This window comes from Nyctereutes procyonoides, unplaced genomic scaffold (genome assembly GCF_905146905.1).
Source record: "Nyctereutes procyonoides isolate TBG_1078 unplaced genomic scaffold, NYPRO_anot_genome, whole genome shotgun sequence".
NCBI lineage: Eukaryota > Metazoa > Chordata > Mammalia > Carnivora > Canidae > Nyctereutes > Nyctereutes procyonoides.
In genome coordinates, this window is record NW_026575132.1 from 28,967,305 (window position 1) to 28,989,840 (window position 22,536).

General features: G+C 42.2%; 1 protein-coding gene across 3 annotated transcripts in view; it reads left to right on the forward strand.

The window, feature by feature from the left end:
• The first annotated feature begins 1,076 nt into the window (after window positions 1-1,076).
• ACSL3 (acyl-CoA synthetase long chain family member 3) overlaps window positions 1,077-22,536 on the forward strand; it is a 67,299-nt gene continuing 45,839 nt past the window's right edge. Inside the window, exons 1-3 of one of the 3 annotated variants that reach the window (XM_055345265.1) lie at window positions 1,077-1,153; window positions 20,548-20,606; window positions 22,165-22,213. The gene's annotated coding sequence lies outside the window, so the exon portion shown is untranslated. Of the gene's footprint in view, window positions 1,154-7,689; window positions 7,833-20,547; window positions 20,607-22,164; window positions 22,214-22,536 lie in introns of those variants that run through there. The other 2 variants (XM_055345263.1, XM_055345264.1) reach the window with 2 other exon arrangements.

Here is a 22,536-nt window from a genome sequence, read left to right on the forward strand (position 1 = left end):
TCCTTCACTGCTTAAAAACAACAAAAGAAGAAAAACCCGAACCCTCCAAATCAGTTTTATTTCCCGTGGTTTCAAATCTGACTTAATGCTATAACTTTGTTCACAGACCAACTAAATATTTTGTTGGGTTAAAAAAAAAAAAAAAAAAAGAAAAAGCCCAACTCTCCTCCCACTAGGGCAATAAAAGTCATCTTTTCACAACGGAGCCCTGCAGTTGTTTTAGCCATTTCTGTTTTGGTTTGCATGTGTTTGCTTTGGGGAGGCGGTGTACGTGCACTCGTGTCTTTTTTTTTTTTTTTCCTTTTGTGGTATTTAAAATGGATAAACTCTTCAAAAACACACAAACACTTTCAGATTCAGAAGAAGAATGTCCAAAGACAAGAGTTTGGAGTAAACTTCAGCCTTTGAAAGCAAACGTCGGTCTTGCATAAACGGTGCGTGCCGTTAGAGAAGATGGCTCTTTGCTGGGTTAGGGGAAGCCAAAGCCTGAGGAACAGTAGAGGAATTTGCTTTGGATCTTCGAGGCCCTCTCGCTTCAGACATCCCCGAAGATCGTTTCGTCTTACAAAATTCGACGAGGTGTGCGAGAACCGGGGAAGGATGACAATGCCGCGCATGTTGTTTCACGATCTCCGCAGTTTACTGCGTTTCTAGTTATTTTTTTTTTGGGGGGGGGGAAGGGCGGTCCTGCCCGCCCCGGTCCCGCCCTCCCGGGGGGGGGGGACCCGTCGCGGCCGCAGAGCCCGCGCCCCCCGCCCCGCGCCCGTGGCGGCTGCGTCCCGGCGGCGGCGGCGGCTCCGCGCACGACCCGTAGTAACCCCGCCCCGCCCCCGCCGGCCGCGCCGCGCTCCCGGCCGGGCTTGGATAGGCCCAGCCCCGCACGCGCCACCGCCCGCGGGCCAATGGGCGGCGGCCTCCCTGCATATGCAACGAGCGCCGGCCGGGGGAGCGCGTCCCGGGCGGGTCGGCTCAACAGACGCTGGGCGGCCGGCGCCGGGCTCGACGCTGCGGTGGTGGCGGCGCGGCTGGGGCGGCGGCTGGGGCTGGGGCTGGCTGGGGCTGGGGCGGAGCGGCGGGGCGGGGCGCCCCCGGGAGGGCGCGGGCGCTCGCGGGGCGCAGCCGGGCCTGCGTGGGCCCGACGCTGGAGGACGCGGTGAGTGCGGCGGGGGCGGCGCGGCCTGGGCGCGGGGGGGGCGGGGGGCGCCCGTGACCCGGGGCGGGGGGGGGGGCGCTCGCAGCCCCGCGCGGCGCGGCCCGCGGGAGGAAGGTGCGCGGCGGCGGCGGGGGCGGCGGGGGCGGCGGGGGCGGGCGGGGGCGCCCGAGTGGGCTGTGCGCGGCGGCCTGCGGGGAGGCGGCGGCCCGCGTGCCGGGCGAGCATCCTCGACACGCGCGTACCTGGCCCGTCCCCCCGCGGAGGAAATGCGCCCGAGCTGTCTGGCCCACGCGGCCCCTCAGCGACGGAGGGGGACGACGGCGTCCCCAGAAATCGTATGGACGCCGCGGCAGGAGTGGGCCTCGCGAAAGCGGTCACGGCCGAGCACAATGGCAAACGGTCGACGTTTATTAGGGCTCTGCCCGGCGCCTTCCCCGTTAGCAGCTCCAGCCCTCGCTGCGGAAGCTGCGGTTGGGACGCGTGAGCCCGCCCCGGACCCCAGCGAGGGAGAGAAGCCGCACCTCTATGTCCTGCCGCCTCTCGGTGGTGGCCGGCTGAAGCCTTGCCGCCGCGAGTCGTGGTTTTTGTTTTTGTTTGTTTTTTTTTTTTGCCCTTCCCTCGGGTGGGCCGGGAGAGCCGTAGTTTGACCTTCCTTCATGGTGACCTTCTTTGGTGCTTATCCCCACCTTTCTTTGGTTTCCCCAGGTTAGTCCTGGGAGCCGAAGGTTGTGGCCGAGTGGCCCCAGGACTGCGTTAGGAGGTGATGGGAGGGAAGCGGTGTTGGGAGGTGTTGGGAGACGGCGGGGGTCATTTGCTCAGACTTTATTCTTTTGTTTTCTGGCATCTTCCTCCGCAGTTCGTACCCTTAGGGATGACTAAGACTTGTGTAGTCACCGTGGCAGGTTCTTCACGCTTCCCGTGCTCCTGTAGGAAAGGGTCAAGGTGACAAGTCACCTGATGTTTTTGGGTCTCCGATGCTGGATTTGTTCAGGCGTTTGGACGGGATTTAAAGCTGAAATAGTCTTTGAGTCTGAAATGCCCTTCTTTTTTTTTTAGATTTTTATTTATTTATGATAGTCACACACACACAGGCAGAGGGAGAAGCAGGCTCCACGCAGGGAGCCCGACGTGGGACTCGATCCCGGGTCTCCAGGATCGCGCCCCGGGCCAAAGGCAGGCACCAAACCGCTGCGCCACCCAGGGATCCCTGCAATGTCCTTCTTGAAGGAAAGAAGGAAGGAAAAGGGTTGGAAGAAATGAAGGATGGATGAATTAGGAGCAAAAATCATGCCGTGTCTGGTGTTTCGGGGAGGGGGCTGGGTCGTGGAGAGTCAGATCTTAAAGCCTCAGGATCTTTCTCATTGCTTATGTGCCTCCCTGCTGTCTGGTTCTGCTTAAATGACTATTTCCATTCCTCATTCAATTAATTGCTCAGCTAGAGCCTTTTAGCTCATGTTGTATTTTAGGTACCATGTAAGGTGCTGGGAGTAGAGTGGTGAACGGGATTGGTGTGATCCTTGCCCTCACGGAGGAAACAGATAGGAAGCAAATCATGATACAGACAAATATATAATTACAAATTACGAGAAATGCAATGAAGGAAAAGTGTATGAGTAAAGATTATAATGAGGGTTGTGGAAGGTAGGGAGTTTTTGAGTTGATACGGTGCGATTTTACAGCCTTGCATTATGAGTCTGTAATTAAATGTACCTAATGCAAGAGTTTGAGAACTTTTGAACAGTAATGTTCTGTTCGTTTCATGGTGTCTGCTCCTACCCAGAATATCACTGTAGCTCACATTACAAGATACAAAAATGAGATAGAACTTTTGAAGCAGTCATTCTGCCTTACAGCCTAACTGTTCTGTGACACTTAAATTTTCCCTTTGGAACACGAACATTTGGGAATCCGGAATCTTTACGTAAGCTTTGGACTTGGTAAGATTTGGGTGTTTTCAGGAAAGCCAGGCCAAAAAAGGTGATAGGTTTTCCTAACTTAAACAGCATCATAATTATCAAAGGTATCCAGGGTGGTTTACACTTAAAATTCTTGCCTCTTAGGAGACAAAGTGATTATGTGGTTTGGGAAATACAAGCCGTTGAGTATATGAATATTTCAGTCGAATGTGTATTAAGTCAATACAAATAATTCATTGCCGTACTTTTACTGAATGCCATCTGCATGCAAAGCACTGCTAGGTGTACCATGTGGAATAAATAAAAAGGTGAATTTGACAAAGTCCTTGTTTTCAAGGAGATTTAAATGTAATGAATATTAATACTCAGACTGAAGTCATGCCCCGTCCCCCCTACTTTTTCAAAGTAATACCATGTTAGCCCATTTGATCCTCTTAAGAGCCTTATATCACCAGCAGAAATATTGAGAAGGAAATTTGGAGGTAAAATTGTCAGACATGGTGATTAATGGTTGGGAGAAGACATCCAGTGATTGGAGCCACCAGTATAGAGGTGGTGTAGACCCCTGGGCTTGCTGTGGGATTACCCGGGAATGAGAAGTGGAGGAGGCCTGGAATGGAGCTGGGAAGAGGGGGGCTGAGAGGCCTGGGGAAGTGGGGGCATAGCCCCCTGGGAGCTGTATCCCTGTAGCCAATGAGGAAGCTCCTGTGGGAGGGAAGTTGAGTAACATCCTAAGGATTTAGCTACTCCGGGTCACGGATTCCCTTTCACACCCACATTGCTGGTAGGGATGAGGTGGAGAGCAGAAGCGACCAGAAGGTGAAGGAAATGGAGATGGCAAGACAGGACATTTTCTAAGGGTTTTGATTTTATCATTTAAGTTTAAATGCTGATGGGGATGTGGGTGTTCTTTGAAATGGAGAAGTTGGATACAGATGAGAAAAGTGTTCGCTTATTTGTGCAAAGTTCCTGAAAAGATAGATGGGAGGGGGTGGGATCCCAGTGAGGCCTGTGCCTTAGCTGGAAGGTGGGCCCCTCTTCTGTAGTGACCCTAGACAGGTCTGTAACTGATCTGATACTAATCATTACTTTATCCTCGAACCCTGGCATTTCCAAAAAAATTGCCAAGAAAAATCAAGTCCAGTTTTAGCTCACTGATACGGTCTTTACAAAACCTCCCTATGGAGGCATTGTGTGAAATTGATTTAATATGTGATTTAGCGTTGATTTCATCTACCTTAATAGGGTATATACTTTCATTTGTCTTGTGATTATTGTTTTTCTCCTGAAAAAGGAGACATTATAAACATTAAATCTTGTGATTTCTTCTACATGCTATTTTTAGTTTCATAAGAAAGTTTTTAGACTACTTCCCTGACATTTTAAACGACTTAGTTCTTTTTATTTAAAAGTTTAGCTTCTGTTTTTACTGGACTATGTTTACTTCTACTAAGGTTTCCCACTCTGAGGGATAAAGAATTGGTGGATGATTCAGTGGGTTCAACTGATCTGCTAATTCTTTTTTTTTTAATTTTTTATCTTTTTAAGATATTTTATTTATTTATTCGTGAGACACACACACACACACACACACACACACACACACACACAGAAAGAGAGAGAGGCAGAGACACAGGCAGAGGGAGAAGCAGGCCCCGTGCAGGGAGCCCGACCTGGGATTCGATCCCCCGTCTTCAGGATCACACCGTGGGCTGAAGGCGGTGCTAAACCGCTGAGCCACCCGGGCTGCCCATGATCTGCTAATTCTTAAATAGCACTGAAGATACCTGAATAACCTTTTGGATAAACCACCTCCAATTACAGGTTTCCACTTGTTTGTGAAGATATTTGTTGTAAGATATACAGGGACAATGCTTTATTCATTCATAGATTTATTTGGTGCCTGTCTTGCAAGACACTGGGAATTTGAAAATGATTGGTAGTCTGTTCTCAGACTTCCTCATGGTTCATGGAAGGAAAAGTGTACGGACGTTATATGGTGTAGGCAGAGAAGGTCTGAGAGCAGGTGTATTGCAGTGTGGAGTAATCAGTACAGACAGAGCAGAGGAGGGAAAAGGGGAGACCTGGTGGCGAGGATAGCCCGGTTTCCCAGAATGCGTTGGGCTGACAGCAACAAGGGAGCCAAGGAATAGAGTGTTTGACTTTGAATTTGGTCTGGGTGTGTATGTCTACAAATATGTATACATTGGTGATGTTATAATAATATCAAAGAATATTAGAAAAATTAAAAACGCTTCTCTTGCTATCCTAATGTTGTTCAAGAGGGGAAAAGCTGTTCATTTTTCTGTCCCCTACGTAGGAAGAAATCACAGTTACACTCTTCTGGTACAAAGCCTAGTTTTTCTTCTTCTAAACTAATGGTCTTTGGAATAAGGCTGATAGCCAACACCTATACAGTACTTCCTCTGGTCAGGTGCTGCTGCAATTTTCTTGTCACTTTTAATATATATATATTTATTTTTTTCCCAACCATTCTTATTTCACAGATGAGAAATTGAGGCACAGGAGATCTAAAGCGACTTGCCTAAGCGTGTGCTGGATCTCAGCTCAGGCAGTTGGGTTCCAGAGTCCATGTCCTTAGCGCAGGCCGTGCACCTCCTGTCTGGGGCGACAGTTTGGCTTGAGATCTTACTGAGCGCTGAAGACAGGATTATACCAGGAAAGGAGCAGGGACAATGTTTATCTCTTTTAATTACACGTAGTTTACTGCCCCCCAAAGCCCTCCTTTACAGGGGGACATAGAGAGTAACAACCTAAGTGGAGGTAGTTTAGAGTTTTCTTCTTGTACTTGAATGTGAATACTTAAGGTCACATCTTCCTTTAACATTCCTTCAGGGCTCAGTATCATTGCCATGTTAGAATTTTTTGCATCGGGGATATAAAGCAATTTGGGATGCTATAATCTACTAATATCATTTTCTTCATTTTCTTTCTGTTAAAATAATAGATATGCTTTCTGTATGTCTTTCTGTATGAAAAATATTTTATAATATTTAATCCAGTTAAACCCACTCCCTGCCCCCAAATCGTCCAGTTAACCACTACTGTGAATTCGTTGATCTGAATTTTATTACTTGTAGGCATTTCTCTACAATTTTACTGTCCGCAGTTTTACTGTTCACTTTATGTGATTTTAAACTTGCAGATATGGGATCCCTGGGTGGCGCAGCGGTTTGGTGCCTGCCTTTGGCCCAGGGCGCGATCCTGGAGACCCGGGATTGAATCCTACATCGGGTTCCCAGTGCATGGAGCCTGCTTCTCCCTCTGCCTGTGTCTCTGCCTCTCTCTCTCTCTCTCTGTGTGTGACTATCATAAAAAACAAAAACAAAAAAAAAACTTGCAGATAGATAGTATTGTAGGATTGTGCAGCATACAGTTTTTCACTCCTTATCACTTAATCATTGTGGTTTCCTCAATGAGTTTCATCAAAGTGGGTATGTACATGTCTGTTTAGCTCATTTATTTTCACTGTGACATGGTATTGCATTTTAGGACTAGACCACATTTTATTTGCCCTTTGCTCTGGTGGTAGGCCTTTAGGCTGTTTACTGTTGTTGGCATTATGAGTATTAGCATAAGTGTTCCTGAACACCATTCTTCGTCTAATTCCATTTTTTTTTTTTTTTTTTAGGGATCCCTGGGTGGCGCAGCGGTTTAGCACCTGCCTTTGGCCCAGGGCGCGATCCTGGAGACCCAGGATCGAATCCCACGTCGGGCTCCCGGTTCATGGAGCCTGCTTCTCCCTCTGCCTGTGTCTCTGCCTCTCTCGCTCTCTCTGTGTGACTATCATAAATAAATAAAAAAAATTAAAAAAAAAGATTTTATTTATCTATTCATGAAAGACTGAGAGAGAAGCAGAGATACGGGCAGAGGGAGAAGCAGGCTCCCTGCCAGGGAGCTTGATGCAGGCAGGACTCGATCCCAGGACCCCGGGATCACTCCCTGAGCCCAAGGCAGATGCTCAACCACGGAGCCAGCCAGCCCCCCACCCCCCCGCGTCCCTTTAATCCCATTTTTTACCCTGGAGTCCTCCCTGTGCTCCTTTTTCTTTGTACATTCCTAGTTCAGGTGTCCTCTAATCTTGTCCTTATTTGACTTAAGGTACTTCTCCTTCCGTCTTAGTTGTACAAACCACAGTGGGTGCTTTTCCTCTAAAGTTCTTTTTAGTAACTTTTAATTAATCTTGTTTGACTTTCTTCGTTTTTATTTCTGTTTTTGTTCTCAGGCAATTCTGCAGATATATACCTAATATCATTTCATTTTAAATTCCAATAATGACTGTAGGGATAATTCCTCGTGCCCTTCCTCTTGAGAGATTTTTATCAGTTCTACTTTTGATTAAGCCAGTTCTGTATTTTAGTACTTGTTTCATAATTTTTCTCTAAAATGTACCTATTGCCACTGTAATTTGGTGACTAGGGAATATGGACTTGGAGTGAAGATGGCTTGAATTTGAGTTCTGGGTTTACTTTTTTTTTTTTTTTTTTAAGGTCTTATTTATTTATTCATGAGAGAAAGAGAGAGAAAGAAAAGCAGGCCCCATACAGGGAGCCCGACATGGGACCCGATCCCGGGTCTCCAGGATAAGGCCCTGGACTGAAGGTGGCGCTAAACCGCTGTTCCGGGTTTACTTAATCGCTATTGGCCTTCGCCTGTTTAGCACCTCTGTTGATTCAGTTTCTTTTATAAAATAGAGATCGTAATGGAGTATACCGGTAGATCCTTATAAAGGATTATGTGAGGTAAGTGTCTGCATGTAGTCAATAATCAATAAATATTAACTATTTTATTTATTTCAGAGTATGGAATGTATTCTAAGTCTAGTTTTCTTGTTGCCTTCTGAAGCACCATTATTATGGTGCTTTACAAATACACTTCAAAGAAATGTCTGATGTGTTGTATTGGCTTATTAGGAGATGGGGAAGGGATAGTGTGAATTGTGGAAAATTGAGAGACATTTGCCAGTTTGTTATATTTTGACATCAGCAATTTAGGATTTATCTTGTGCTTTAATTAACTGGAAATGTATATAAAAGACATTGAAAGTAGTTTGACATGGTATACTTCTCATTCAAGTAACTTCCTCTCATTCAAGAAACTCTCATTCAAGAGTTTCCTCTTGTTATACATACCTTTTGTAATAAGACCTTGATAATGATTCAGGTAGCATTCCTACACACACTAATTATCCTGTATCATCAGCTCTCTGCTGTTGAGTGGAGAAGGAATCATGCCAACCATGTGTATAAAGCTTGCTGTGTGTAAATTTGAGCTGGTTCTTTAACTTTTCTAAGCCTTTCATTTCAGTTTCTTTAACATAAATATTTTAATTCTCTTCTCATGAAGTTATCATGAGCATTGAGGGAGACAGCAGATGGTAGTTTAGGGTACACAGGTGACCTTCTGTGTTGGTTGCTTGCGTCATTTCTCTGCCTCCTCTATCCACCCCCCCATTTTCTTCTTTGTTCTACCTTTCTTCCTCCTTCCTTTCTCTGCTCTTTAATGAAAGAATCTGCACATATTTAATGTAGACAGTTGAGTTTGTTCCTGCATACACCTGTGCAGCGTCATCACAACCAAGGTAATTGACATGTTTGTCACTCCCACGGGCTTCCTTGTGTCTTTTTGTGTTTTGTTTTGTTTTTCTCCGTCCTCCAGAAGCCGTTTTTTGCTGAGCAGTAATGAGGTATTCTGAATCTGATGTGTGAGGGAACTCATCCTATAATAAAAGTGTACATTATTTAAGGGGGAGTAGGAAGTCTTAGTTTCTTAAGGACAAGAATGTTCAATCTATGGGAAGATACTTACAAGATGTGGTTAATGTTGAGTGAGCGATACAGAGGACAGAATGGTCATGTTTGGCCAGGGTGACCAGGAGCAAAAGGAGACAGGAGTTGGATTTGAAGACGGAGTTGTGTTTGAGAAATGTACTCAAATGGGATGTCCAGAGCAGTTGCCAAGAGCAGGCCCGACAGATAAAATTGAGGCATTCCCCACAGGAGTTAGGGGGTCTAGGGAAGCAGGGAGGACAAATCACCTCCCAGAGGGCAAGCAAATAACAGAGGCCTGGAGAACAGAGACTGTTAAGGACTTGTATAAACTCATTTGATTCCTTCAATTCAGAAGGTAATTTTTGAATGAATGGAAGTTTCTAGGAGTAGAAAGGGACTGAGCAGCCAGCAAGTGGAGAGAACCATGTGAGTTCTGAGTTGTTAGAGGAAGAGTATTTGGGATCCAGCCCAAGTTGTTTCCAGCCTGCCTTGGTGACTTGGGGTGGCCCTGCCCCTGCCGAGCCTGGCGCTGGGGCAGTCTCCACACCATCTAGCCTTTCTGGAGTTGTTTCCTTGTCTAGAATCCTTTCTTGCTCAGTAGTGTTACCATCTGCTGCTCCACCAGTGTTTTTTCTTTTACCTTCCTTTCTGCTTCCTTTTACTTGCCTCAGGATTTTTGTTATCTATGCTGTATTTCTTCAGTTCCTTTGAAACTTTATTAGCTTTGTGCATTTCATTCTGTGTGTTCATTTTATGTGTTTACTACTTGGGATTCACAATTGGGGTGTTTGCATGAGTTTTATTAGATACTAACTGCACTGCTGAAATAGTTCTTAACTTTTTGAATATTATTTTAGTTCTAAATTGATTTTGTAGATATGTTTTAGGTCGTTTTTCTGCATTGATGTTTCTGGGTTGTAAAATTTCAATAACACCCTGGCCAACATTATTAAAAAGTTCTCCTTCAACCACAGAAGTTCTTTCTTTCTTTCTTTCTTTCTTTCTTTCTTTCTTTCTTTCTTTCTTTCTTTCTTTCTTTCTTTTTCTTTTATCAGGATTTGCAGTATTCCTCATTCTGATTCTTGACTTTAGGTTTTTTACTGTAACACTAAAATAACCAGAAATTCCTCTCTTCCCATTTGAGACTGATTTGATCTCTGGGCTTGATACCTCATGTTGACTTCTAAGATGAAATACGGAGTTTTAGTTCCACAGAAGACTAGAATGAACTACAATTAATTAATATTAGAACTGTGTATGATATAATTTTAACATAAATAGAATTCACATTAATTGAAATTATACCACATGGACCACAACCACATTGGTCATTATTATTATTTTTACATATCTACATATTTTACATACTATTTTTACATATCCTGAGTCATTTTCCTTTTGTATTATAATTTTCCATATTGCTAGTGTGCTAGAGTCTGAGAATTTGTATTCATTGTTTACCCTGAAATAGGCCAGTCTTTGTAGACTGATCCTTATTTTGACAGAACAGCACTCTTCTTAGAAATTCAAAGTGTTTAGTTTGTATATCACTTTTCTAAGGCATAAAAGGCATACCTGTTCTATCCAGTAGCATCTTGAGGTGGGAAGGTGGTGGGAGGTCATAGTTGGCTGGGAGTGGGGTGATGTCAAGGAGGGAGCTTATGGGACCCCACGTGTGAGGAAGGAGTAGAGAGGAGTGACGAAGGACTTGGGCTTTGTGACCACTCTGTTACTTGAATCCCCAAATCTAGTTCCACTGTTTTAGTTTTGTGACCAGAGCAAATTCCTTAACCTCTGAGCTTTGGTTTCTTTAGGATAAGGGTGAGGTTGGCCTCGTAGGGTACTTATACTCCCAAGTGTGTATGCAGCCCATCTCTAGGGTACGGGAAGGAATGTTAGAAACTTTATTTCTTTCTAAAATTTCCATATTTTCTGCATGATTCGTAGTGTTTGCAGTATGCTAGGATCACAGTACATATAGACAATATTAAGGGTAGACATGTTTGGAATACCAGTAGTTTTTGCCACAAGGGGCTTGTTATAATTCTTAAAGTTTAGAGACTGGGCTCCTAGATAAAAAGCTAGGCCCTCCTTGGAGGCTTATTAGTTTGGGGGAAACTTTAGAGATGAATGGAGTATGGAATGAGTTTGAAGAGCTTGGGTTAGTTGGTTCTGGGAAATGGATTCAGAGGTGTTAGATGTAGGGAGCATGTCTACAAGTTCATTTGAAAAATGGGGGACATAGTGAAACTGGCATGTGTGATGACTTGGGTTAGTTTGTAAAAGTCTTAAACCGTGTATTTTTACACTATATCATGTATTAGAAGATTACATGTTAGAAATTTGGTTGATATATAACCCAGAAACCTGAGTCAGTATTAGAGAATTGCTCTTGATGCATGGATAGTTAGCCTCCAGATAACTGAGAGCTGACTGTATGTATGTTTAAGTTACTAATGTTTGTTTATATTGTGTGATGCCAGCAGACAGACATGTTAACTATAGGTGATTAATTATAGCTTTGTGTTTCTTACTATTAATTTTAAATTGGCTTTATGAGATAATGTGTTACCTTGTTAGATGTGTTTCTTTTGGGCTCCTCAAGGGGTATGTTTAATGTATTCCTCCCCTGGAAAAGAGCTCTGTGAGGACAAGTATATTTGTATTTTATTTATACCCAGTATATAGAAGATAACTCCTATTTTGTTGAATGAATCGGTCCTTGCATCCCTGCACAGTAAAGGACACGAGATAGTGTTCATTAAATCAAGGGGAAAGATTTGAACATAGCACTGAAAAAATTTTGGAAGGCCAATAACCTGACACAAAATGACCATTGTGTGCTTATTAGTGTGAGCTCAGGAATGCTGAAAGTGTAGACTTCCTGCTGGTAAAATATGCATTTGAATAGCTGGCTGAGTGATATATACAGATATAATTTAGAAATTTCCTGATAAAGAAGATAGGAAGGTGTGATAGGTTGTCTCAGGCCAGGCCAGGTTCTTGAACTTTAATATCATGACTACTTGTTGCCTTTTTAAAGCCTTTAACACTCCTGACAGTGTCCTCATCGACCTTCATTATCTGTTGGTTTCTAGGGCACAGTTCTTGGTTTCCTTACCTTTCTAACTGGCTTTTGTAGTGTCTGTCCTTAATCTTTTTGAAGTGAATATACTGTTTTTGAAGGATTCCATGGTTTTGACTCTTAATAGGAATAGGGTCAGTGATGGTTCTAAAATCTGCATCCACAGCTCTGTTGGGAGGCCCAGTGCTGTATTTCTGACAATATCTTGAGTATCTCTTCTGGTTATTCCCACAAACTTAATATCCATCCCTATCCGTATACACCCCCCCCCCATGTTTCTATTCTTCCTCTTACATTCTTCATATCTATAACAAGATACCCAACCGTCTAGAAATGTTGATACTGATTTTCATAGATTAGTCTTAACATTTCCCTGTGTCCTATTGGTTTTACCTTGAAGTCTCTACAGTTGGTCCTGCTTCTTCTGTAAGTAGTGCCCTAACCTCTGGATCTCTTCATCGTTCATTTGAGTTATTTTAATAACTACATGCCTGGAATCCTTTCTGGTTTCTTTTCTGGGATAACCCAAGTAAACGTTAGGAAAAAACAAATTTGGTCAACTGCTTTGCTTAAAAAGCAATCTCATTCTGTCTGCTACATGTTTCTGTTTTTCATTTTCACTTCTAACTTCCCTCCTATTTTCCTGTGCTGTATCTGTCAGGCTCCTTGAGATTCCTCATTCTTGGCTTGTTCTTGCCTCTGCCTTAGATGGGAGTGGAGGGAGGAGTCAGCACTGAGGGGTTGATTCAGCTCTGTGGCACCAGGCAGGACCTTCCATAGAGGCTTCAACTGAATCTCCAAGGACCAATTTGCGTTGGTAGTCTTTGTAGCTTCTTTTAATTCTCCTAGATTCTTCTAATTCAAGCCCAGGTCTAAGTTCGGGAGAGGATATTATTGGATCATCATGTCTATATTTTTGGTACAGGCCTCCTACGTCATAGGCTGCTGGATCCCTGTGGGTGTCACATTTGCCGTAGTCTCTGGGGGTAGAGGTGGGAGGGAAGCAGCATCACATAGACAGGAGCAGTGCTTCTCTCCCCAGATGTTGCAGGCCAGGCGATGTGGGCTGTGCAGGCTACCATGATCGTGCTGGAGGTTGTTTTATAATCAGAAAAAGACTTGGGAACAAATCCTCTTTGGGACATGGGAGCTGTGGAAGAGAGGTTATTACCACGCTGATTGTTGGCTTCACTGATGTGCTCCTCGTCCTTCTTGGACTTCAATCCGGCCTTTGGCTTAGCTGAGTTTTCTTTAATGCTGCTTAATGTATTGAATAATCTTTTGACCACTGATCTGAAGTGCTCCTGTTGTCAAATATAAAAATCTCGTGACTGTTTTTCTGGTTTTAAAATTCTGTACCACAACAGTTAGAGATCAGTTAGAGATAAAAAACAGTGTTAGTTTTGATCTCTGATAGGGCAGGTATGTACTAAGTATTCTTGTTCTCAAGTTTCATTAGCAAATCTTAAAAAAAAATATTTTCCTCTAGATAAACTTCGGAATTAGTATCAAGTAATCACAAGAAGGGTGAGTATAGTACAGTGAAATGTTTTGAGAGACTACATTCACATTTCTAAATCAAGTTTTTAATTTTAGTTCTAGTACAGTTAACATAGCTTTTATTATAGTATATTGTTATAATTGTTCTATTTTATTAGTTATTGCAGTTAAAAAACAAAATTTTACCAGTAAATTTGAAGACCTAATCGGTTTTATTAAACTATTCATGACTCAGGCAGCATCCCATTTAGTAAGTAGGGGGAGCGGATATGGGGGGGGGGTGTAGAAAATGGAAGAGGGTGGGTGAGAAAGTTCTTAACAAAAGAAAAGGATTGTTTCAAGATCATGGGGTGGGAACGGCAGGGGTTCTTTTTTTTTTAATTTTTATTTATTTATGATAGTCCACAGAGAGAGAGAGAGAGAGAGAGAGAGAGGGCAGAGACACAGGCAGAGGGAGAAGCAGGCTCCATGCACCGGGAGCCCGGCGTGGAATTCGATCCCGGGTCTTCAGGATCGCGCCCTGGGCCAAAGGCAGGCGCCAAACCGCTGCGCCACCCAGGGATCCCGGCAGGGGTGGCAGGGGTTCTTAATATGGAAATTAACTCATCTTCTTTTGGGGCTGTGTGGACAAAGCCCATGTGACCTGTTACCTCATTGATGCTGATCAGAAAATTCCTGACTGACCCATTGAGGCTACATTTCTTGGAGAGGTAGAAACTGTAAGATTAGGTATTAAGTCCTTAAATGGTGGTTTGGCTTCAGTGATGCTGTTTGGGCCTGTGTTTTTCTTTTTAACCTTGTGACATTTTTAATATCTTACTGTGCCTAGTTTATAAACAAAGCTTTGTCATAGGTATGCATGAATAGGAGAAAACTGTGTGGACGGGGATCAGTACTATCTATGGTATTAGGCCCACTGGGGATAAGGGTGGGGAGACTGCTTGTATCTAAGATATTATTTCAACATATAATCAATATAAAAATTTTTAATTACATGTTTTATACTTTTTTCCATACTAAGTCTTTGTAATTCTATGTATATTTTACATTTAGAGCACAATTTGGGCAAGCCATACTTAACTACATGTGGCTAGAGCCTTCTTAACAATGTACAGTGATGGTGGTTACAACTGGCCTCCTTGCCTTTAATACTGAAAGTACCTTTTTTTTTTTTAATTTTTATTTATTTATGATAGTCAGAGAGAGAGAGAGAGAGAGAGAGGCAGGGACACAGGCAGAGGGAGAAGCAGGCTCCATGCACCGGGAGCCCGACGTGGGATTCGATCCCGAGTCTCCAGGATCGCGCCCTGGGCCAAAGGCAGGTGCCAAACTGCTGCGCCACCCAGGGATCCCATACTGAAAGTACCTTTAAGTATGATATTTGGTGTTGGTTTCGGATATATTTTATTAAGTTAAAGAAGTTTTCTTTTGTTGCTCAGTAAGGCGTTCCTTTTAAAGTTAATAATTGACATTTATTTTCCTTAAATACTTCTTCTTTTTAAACATATACTGACATGATCACACCTTTCCCTCCCACTTAAACTGCCAATATAGAGAATGGCAATAGAATCCTGTGGTATAATACAAAAATACGGTTGGTCTTGGTCCCCACTACAGACATAGAGCTCCTGAGACCCTTGGAAGTTCCTGAACCTTGAGTCTTTTGTTACTTGTAAATGCTTCCGCCTGAGTTGATGCTAATGAAGCAGTTTAGGGTGGGGGTCTCAAGATAGCCTCAGGATGGGACTTGTCACTAGAAAGACCCAGCGATTAGAGAGATTAGAGTCGATTAGAGTCTATAGCCTCACCCCTCAACCTCCTATGTGGAGTGCAGGGGGCCAAGAGATAGAAACTCCTGGACAATGTGAAGCTTCCACAATGGTGAACTGCGCAGGTGCTGGGAAGGTGGAGCCCTGGGAGAGGATTTGGAAGTTGTGTTGTCCTTCATCACTTGCCTGTGTGTCTCTTCCATCCTGCTATTCCCGTTCTGCACTGTTTATAATAAACCGCTAGACAGCAGTAATGTGTGTTCCTGAGCTCTGTGAGCCATTCTAGCAAATTATCGAACCTGAGGAGGGGATTGTAGGAATCCTTGATTTGTACCCGACTGGTGAGTCGAGACTAGCAAGTGAGTGATAGTCTAAGCCCTTAACCTGTGGACTTGTAAAATCTTGTAAAATAGTACAAAACTGTAGGTCAGTTCTAGTTTTAATAAAATTGCCTTTAAAATTACTATCAAAGGAATATCTGCACCTCGTGAAGGACTTTTTATTTTATTTTATTTTTTAAAGATTTTATTTATTCATGAGAGACACAGGCAGAGGGAGAAGCAGGCTCCATGCAGGGAGCCCGATGCGGGACCCCAGGATCACGCCCTGGGCCGAAGATGGCACTAAACCCCTGAGCCACCCCCGCTGCCCGATGGAGGACTTTTTTTTTTTTTTTCTTCGATGGAGGACTTTTTAAAGTGATTTCTTAGCAGAGTATGTTTGCAGAGTATAAATTCCTGAATCCTTACATCTCTGAAAATTTCTTTGTTCTACTTGCAGTTGATCAGGAATTTGGCTAGCAGTAGAATTCTAGTTTAAAATTCATTTCCCTCAAAACTTTGAAGGCATTGTTGATGGCCTTCTAGGGTTACCAAGACATCTGAGGCCAGTGGGATTTCTTACTCCTTTATAGGAAGGGCGACTATACGTCCTGGTTTGTCTGGAGCACTTTCAAATTATATCTTATAGCACGTGCTTTTACTCTGTAAAGTATCCTTATTTATTGGTCAATTATACAGTTATTTGTAGGTGACCTGGTTTTTGTTTTTTGGAAGCTTTTGGGATATTCTTAAACCTAGTGCTCTGCGAATTCACAAGGCTGTGTGTCTAGAAGTCAGTTATTCTCCGCCCCGCCTTCACCTGTGCCGTGCTTCGTGGGCCCTTGCCCTCTGAAGACCAGCATCCATCAGCTCAAGGATATTTTATCGTTGAGTTCTTCAGTAATTTCCGCCTCTTCATTTTCTTAGTTCTTTCTAGAGCCCCTTTTAGTGGAACTTGGTCTTTGGGTTAATTTGATACCTTGCAAGAGGACCTCGACTACCTCAGTCTTAACCTCAAACTTTATTTTTTTTTTCCAGCTCATCTCTTTAACTCAGGCCTAAGACCTTGCACAAAACATCTTGTGATGGGAACCAAAACTTCCCCTTCAAGCAGTGCCCTGAGCCAGCAAGGCCCTGCCTGGTTGATCCCAAGGCAGTGACCCAGCGACCTTTAGCCCACCTGCATGTACCCACCCACCTTTGTCCCACATTTTCCTTGCATAAACCTTCAAGTATTTTCAGCACTTTGGAGGCATGAGTCCGCTGTGTTCCTGGTGTGGGCTTCTCTGAAATATGTTTCCTTTCTTGTTTCCCCACCGCTTCTCTCTGTCTTTGGTGAGTGGCTGAACCTGGACTGTTGGAACCTTGAGTCCCTTTGCCCCAGTATTCCTATGCACTGGCTACAACCTTACTTTTAAAAAATCTTTTTGACTTCAGTTTTCTATTTCTTTGATTTTGCTTTCCTTTCTGGGAAAATATTCTCAACTTTTTTTTCCTACTGTATCTTTTTTTTTTTTTTTTTAAAGATTTTATTTATTTGAGGTGAGGGAAGAGGGAGCATGAGCAGGGGGAGGGGCACAGGGAGAAGCAGACCACCCCCCCCCAGCAGGGAGCCCGATGATGAGATGATTGGAGATGATGGGAGATGATGAGAGATGATGAGAGATGATGAGATCCCAGGACCCTGAGATCATGATGTGAGCCCAAGGCAGACAGCTGAGCACCCAGGCGCCCCTATCTGTGACTTAAATTTAATTTCAGGTGCTATTCTTATTTAACAAGAGCTTTTTATTATTATCAGTCCTGTATGGTGCCCTTTTCTTGTTTCAGCAATATAATAGCCTCTCAAATCTTTTTGAAAGATTAGTTGCATATATTTAAAGTATTCCCTCTATTTCCTACATCGTCTGTTCCATTGAGTCATTTTCCTTGCTGCTTCAGTTTTCATCTGTGACTTTCATTGTGAGTTCTTATCAAATATCTGGTGATCTGCAACTTCATATTTATTCTGGATTTTTTATTTTGGTCTTTCTGTTTCTAGTCCTCCCCCCTTCCCCCTTACCAGTAAATCCCCCACATTGGCATGAGATTTGGCAATATGAGAGAGCTGATAGACTATTCTCCTGCATACAAATCTGGATGGCTCTTCAGAGATCTGGGTATTAGCTAAGCCATTTGCACTTAGCATGGCATACAGGGCAGTGGCAGGAAGATCCTGCCTTTGTTTCTTAGAGCTGCTGTAACACCACACATTTGGTGGCTGAGCACAACAAATTTATTATCCTACAGTTCAAAGAGGCCAGAAGTTTACTGAGCTGAAATAAGGGGTTGGCAGAGCGGTGCCTCCCCCCCACCCCGGGAAGAATCTGTTCTTGCCTCTTCAGTTTCTGTGCCTGCTCCAGCCTTCCAAGGCCAGTGCTTTACATCTCTTCTCAGTCCTCACATTGCCATCTCTGAGTGTCAGATCTCCTTTCTTCTAAGGACGCTTGTGATGGCATTTAGGGCCCAGCTGATCACGCCAGACTGCTCCCTCATTCCCAGATCCTGCAAAGACCCTTTTCCCAAGTAAGGTAACATTTACAGGTTCCAGGGATTAGGGCCCAATACCTCTGGGGTCATCAATCAGCCTGCTTACAGGTACTTCAGAGTTCTCAAATGCTTCTGTGCTTTTGCAGATGCTATTATTACTGCCTGTGGTTTCCTCTCTTATGTCCTTTGCCAAAAATCTGTGGATCCACTCAGTTCTTAGCCTTCCTTGACCTTCTTTACCCCTCCTAGACAGAAGACTGCGTTTTCTGTCTGTTTTCTAAATACAGCCTGTCTCCTTATGCAGTAGTTTTTGTCATGTCAGGACTATTTGCCTTGTCTCTGCCACTGGAGTAGAGCTTTTTGAGTATCATGGGCCCATTTCCAGAATAGGAAGCATTGGGTATGGAGCCGAGTAGGCATTCACTAACTAGTTGTTGAGGAGATTCAACATTTATTAAGGGCCAATTAAATACTGGGACCTGTCATCATGTTGGACCATTTAATTAACAAAACAAAATACGGTAAAGTAAGTATGCACATGTGCCAAAATTTCTCCAGGGCAAATTTTTTTTAGGAGGCATTTGCTAGGTCATAGGAATTTACATTTTCAGCTTTTGCTAGATGGCTGCCAAATTGTTCTCCAAAGTGGCTGCACTTCCCCCAACAAAGCCAAGAGCACTCTTGTTTCCTATATCCTTGCCAATGTTTGATTTTTTTTTAATTAAAAAAATTCGATAGGGGGAAATGATGTTTTTATTTGTGTTCTTTGATAGTGAGGCTGTTTCAGTTAATAGGCATTTAGATTTTTTCCCGTGGACATAATGTAGGCTATTTTTTCTACTGAGTTTTCTTTATAGAAATTGAACAAATATTCTGGATATGAATTGTTTATATATGTTGTTGTCACTATTTATGTATGAGGAAACTAGCATCAGAAATAGGTACATTTATGAGTCCCCCCTCCCTGATGGATGGATAAATAAGTGAATGAATCTGTTTGGAGTAATAGCTCCTGAGAAACACTGTGGGTTTGGGGTCCAGGAATATCTCTGGCTTTAAGCTTTAAGGCCTGTTTTTTTTTTTTTTTTTTTTTTTTTTTTTTTTAGTGAATCTGGCTGCTTTACAGGGAACTTAATAATGCGTAGTGATATGCTAGATTTTGTCAAAGTACTTACCTGTTCCACTCATAGGCTCTGTGAGTTTGGGATGATGTTAAATTATTTTTTTAATGACTATAATGACCGCAAACCTGTCTGCTTCATAAGCGATTGAGAAAATCATTGAGACAATGGATGAAAGTGTTGTATGCACAGTGAAATACTGTTTATAAATCTTATTAATTATTCTTGACCATTACCATCATGAGAGAATAAACTCAAGCATATGCTTTAACAGTTTGGATGGACCTTTTTTTAAAAATAAACTTTATTATTTAGTGAGTTTCAGGTTGAAAGCAAAATTGAGCGGAAGGTACAGAGTTTTCCTATATACCCTCGACCTCATACATGCCAGCTTCCCCCATTATCAATAATTTCACACCAGAATGGTACATTCATTACAGTCAGTGAACCTACACTGACATGTCATCATTTAAAGTCCTTATTTTACATTAGGACTCACTCTTGGTGTTGTATGTTCTGTGGGTTTTGAGAAATATGCAGTGATGTCTGTCTACCATAAATAGTATCCGGAGTGGTTTTACCTTCCAGAAAATCCTCTGTGCTTTACCTGTTTATCCCACCTTCCTCCTTAACCCTTGGCAACCTTTTACTGTCTCAGTAGCTTTTCATTTCCCAGAGTGTCGTAGAGTCAGAATCGTACAGTCTATGTTGGCCTTTTCAGGTTGACTTCATTCCCTTAGTGATGTGCATTTGAGTTTCTTCCATGTCTTTTCGAGGCTTGATAGCTCGTTTCTTTTTAGTGCTGAATAATATTCCCTTGTCTGGATGCACCACAGTTTATCCTTTCACCTACTGAAGGACAGCTTGGTTCCTTCCAAGTTTTGGCGGTTAAGAATAAAGCTGTTGTAAATATTTGTATGTAGTTTTTTTTTTTTTCCATTAGTCGTAAGCTTTCTACTCATTTGAGTAAATACCAAGGAGGCTCATTTGCTGAATCATCTTGTAAAGAATATGTTTAGTTTTCTAAGAAACTGCCAATCTTCCAAAGTGGCCATGCATTTTGCATTCCCACCAGCAATGAATAGTTCTTCTTGCGCTGTATTCTTGCTAGCATTTGGTGATGCGGTATTCTGGATTTTGGGCATTCTAATAGGTGTGTAGTGATATGTAATACACTTTTTTGGTGAAATATTACTTGATAAAATGTCATTTGCTAATGTGATAGATGGTGTTTTCAGCAAAAGCAGGTATTTTCCTAAGAGTTTTTGGAAGTAAAAGTGTTTCCAGAAAAAGGCTGATATTTGGTTCTGACTAACTAGACTACAAGTAGTAATATTTGTCTTTTTATGATTGTTTTGACAGGTATTGAAACAAAAGGAGCATATCTTGAAGGCACTAGCACCTCCTACCATTGTCAACTGGTAAAATGTTTATATATTTTTTTTAACAACAAAAGACTTCTGTTAAGCATAACATGTATTAAGTTAAAATTAAGTGTGTCTAAATTGTCAAGAGATTTTAAAAAATTCTTTCCATTTTGTGATTGTAGAATTATGAAAGTTAGGAGAAGATAGCTTTCCTAGTAATTTTAATTCAGTACAAACCCATTGGAACAGTATCACTGATCTTCCTTTTCTTGAATTGAATTTCATATCTATGTGAGAGTTTGAACTCAGTAGCATTTCTATTTTATGGAGTTTAGCGCAAATACTACTACCATTTCATTATGTGCTGGTCATTTTAAATTTGTGTTAGTGTTATTTTAAATTCCTAACTGGACATTTTAACAGAAGTTGTAGGTTCTAGGCCAGGAAAACAGCAGTGGGCTTTTTTGTTAACTTGCAGCAAGTTCTGCATGTTACTCATAGTTGTTGTGGGGTGGAGTGTGGTAAGATTTATTCTTCCCATACTGTGGCTCCTGGGGTGAATTAGTTTCTTGAAATTTTGGTACAAGAACTTGAGGATCAAGTGAATTGAAACTTTGTAGCATCTGAGAAGTATAAGTAAAATTGGATAGAACTGTTAGAAGGAATAGTCCATGTTGGTAAAATGCTTTGGGAATATAAAAGCAGTAAACATTTTTGTCAGTTAGAATCATGAATGTTGACATTTATGTTCTGTTTTAGAAGATGATATTTCAGAATCTTTGCACCCCCCCACAAAAGTCTTTGCCCACATCAAATTTATTATTCTTTGTTTTCTATGGATTTTAAAAAGAATGCAAATACATATTATATTTATTGTTAAAAACTAAACAGTATAGAATTCATAAGTAAAAGGGTAACTTCATTGTTTCCATGATTCTACTGGGAGGGAACTATACCTTACCAGTTTGGAATGTGTCCTTTTGACCTTTTTTTTAATGTGCATTTCCAAGATGACCATCTTGTAATGAAGCAGGTGTGATGGGAAGAGGAATATTCTTTGCCCCTTGATGTGCTTTCACTTTGTTTTAGATATTTCTTTGCCTACATTTTCTTGAGTCACATACTTGGCCACATGAGGAGTACTTTGAAATTACTAAGTAAATACATTAGAACATAGTACTTTCTCTACAAATTTCTTTTGGTGGGTAGTGGGTTTTGGAAACTCCAAACATTGAATTTCTAACTAAGAATTTAGATTTATAAATAAAAATTGAAATTGCAAAGATAATTTACTATGTAGTGGCTAGGCTAGTTGGTAGAGCATGCGACTCTCAATTTCTGGGTTGTGAGTTCAGGCCCCACATTGGGCATGGAGCCTACTTAAAACAAATAATTTACTATGTATTAAACAATGGGTATTAAATAGTAAGGTGTTTGTATACATGACTGCAGCTGGTATTGCCTTTGTAGAGGCTTGGCTGGTTTGGGGTAGACAGGGAAGTGATTTTGGAGTTTTAGTACATCTACTTAGGGGGTAGGGAAGTAGTGCATGGGGAAACAAGGGCTATGGCAAAGTGACTGAAGTAACTTTGTCTTTCATCATTTTGCTTAGACTGGATCAGGTATCCAAAAAGGAAGAGGACCTTTGTCACTGTATACAGGTGCAGTATATTGTGAAGTAAAGGGAATCTCAGACCGTTTGAGGAACCCAGGGTCTTGTTTTCTAAATTATGAGAACCCTGCCATGTCACATGTAGGAACTGTGCATCTTCACAAGGCCTATGACTTCAGAAATGATGGAAGAATTGAACTGATTTGCATGTGGACATGTCCTTTGTCTGATAGTGTTGTGAACACCTTAAAAAATATGGAGAAGCAGATTTTGATTAGTTTTATATTAATGCTGATGGTGTTAGTAGTCCATCGAGAAGGGGCGTGTAGTATTTAAAGGAGAACATTAACAGAATTGTACATGAATAAATGT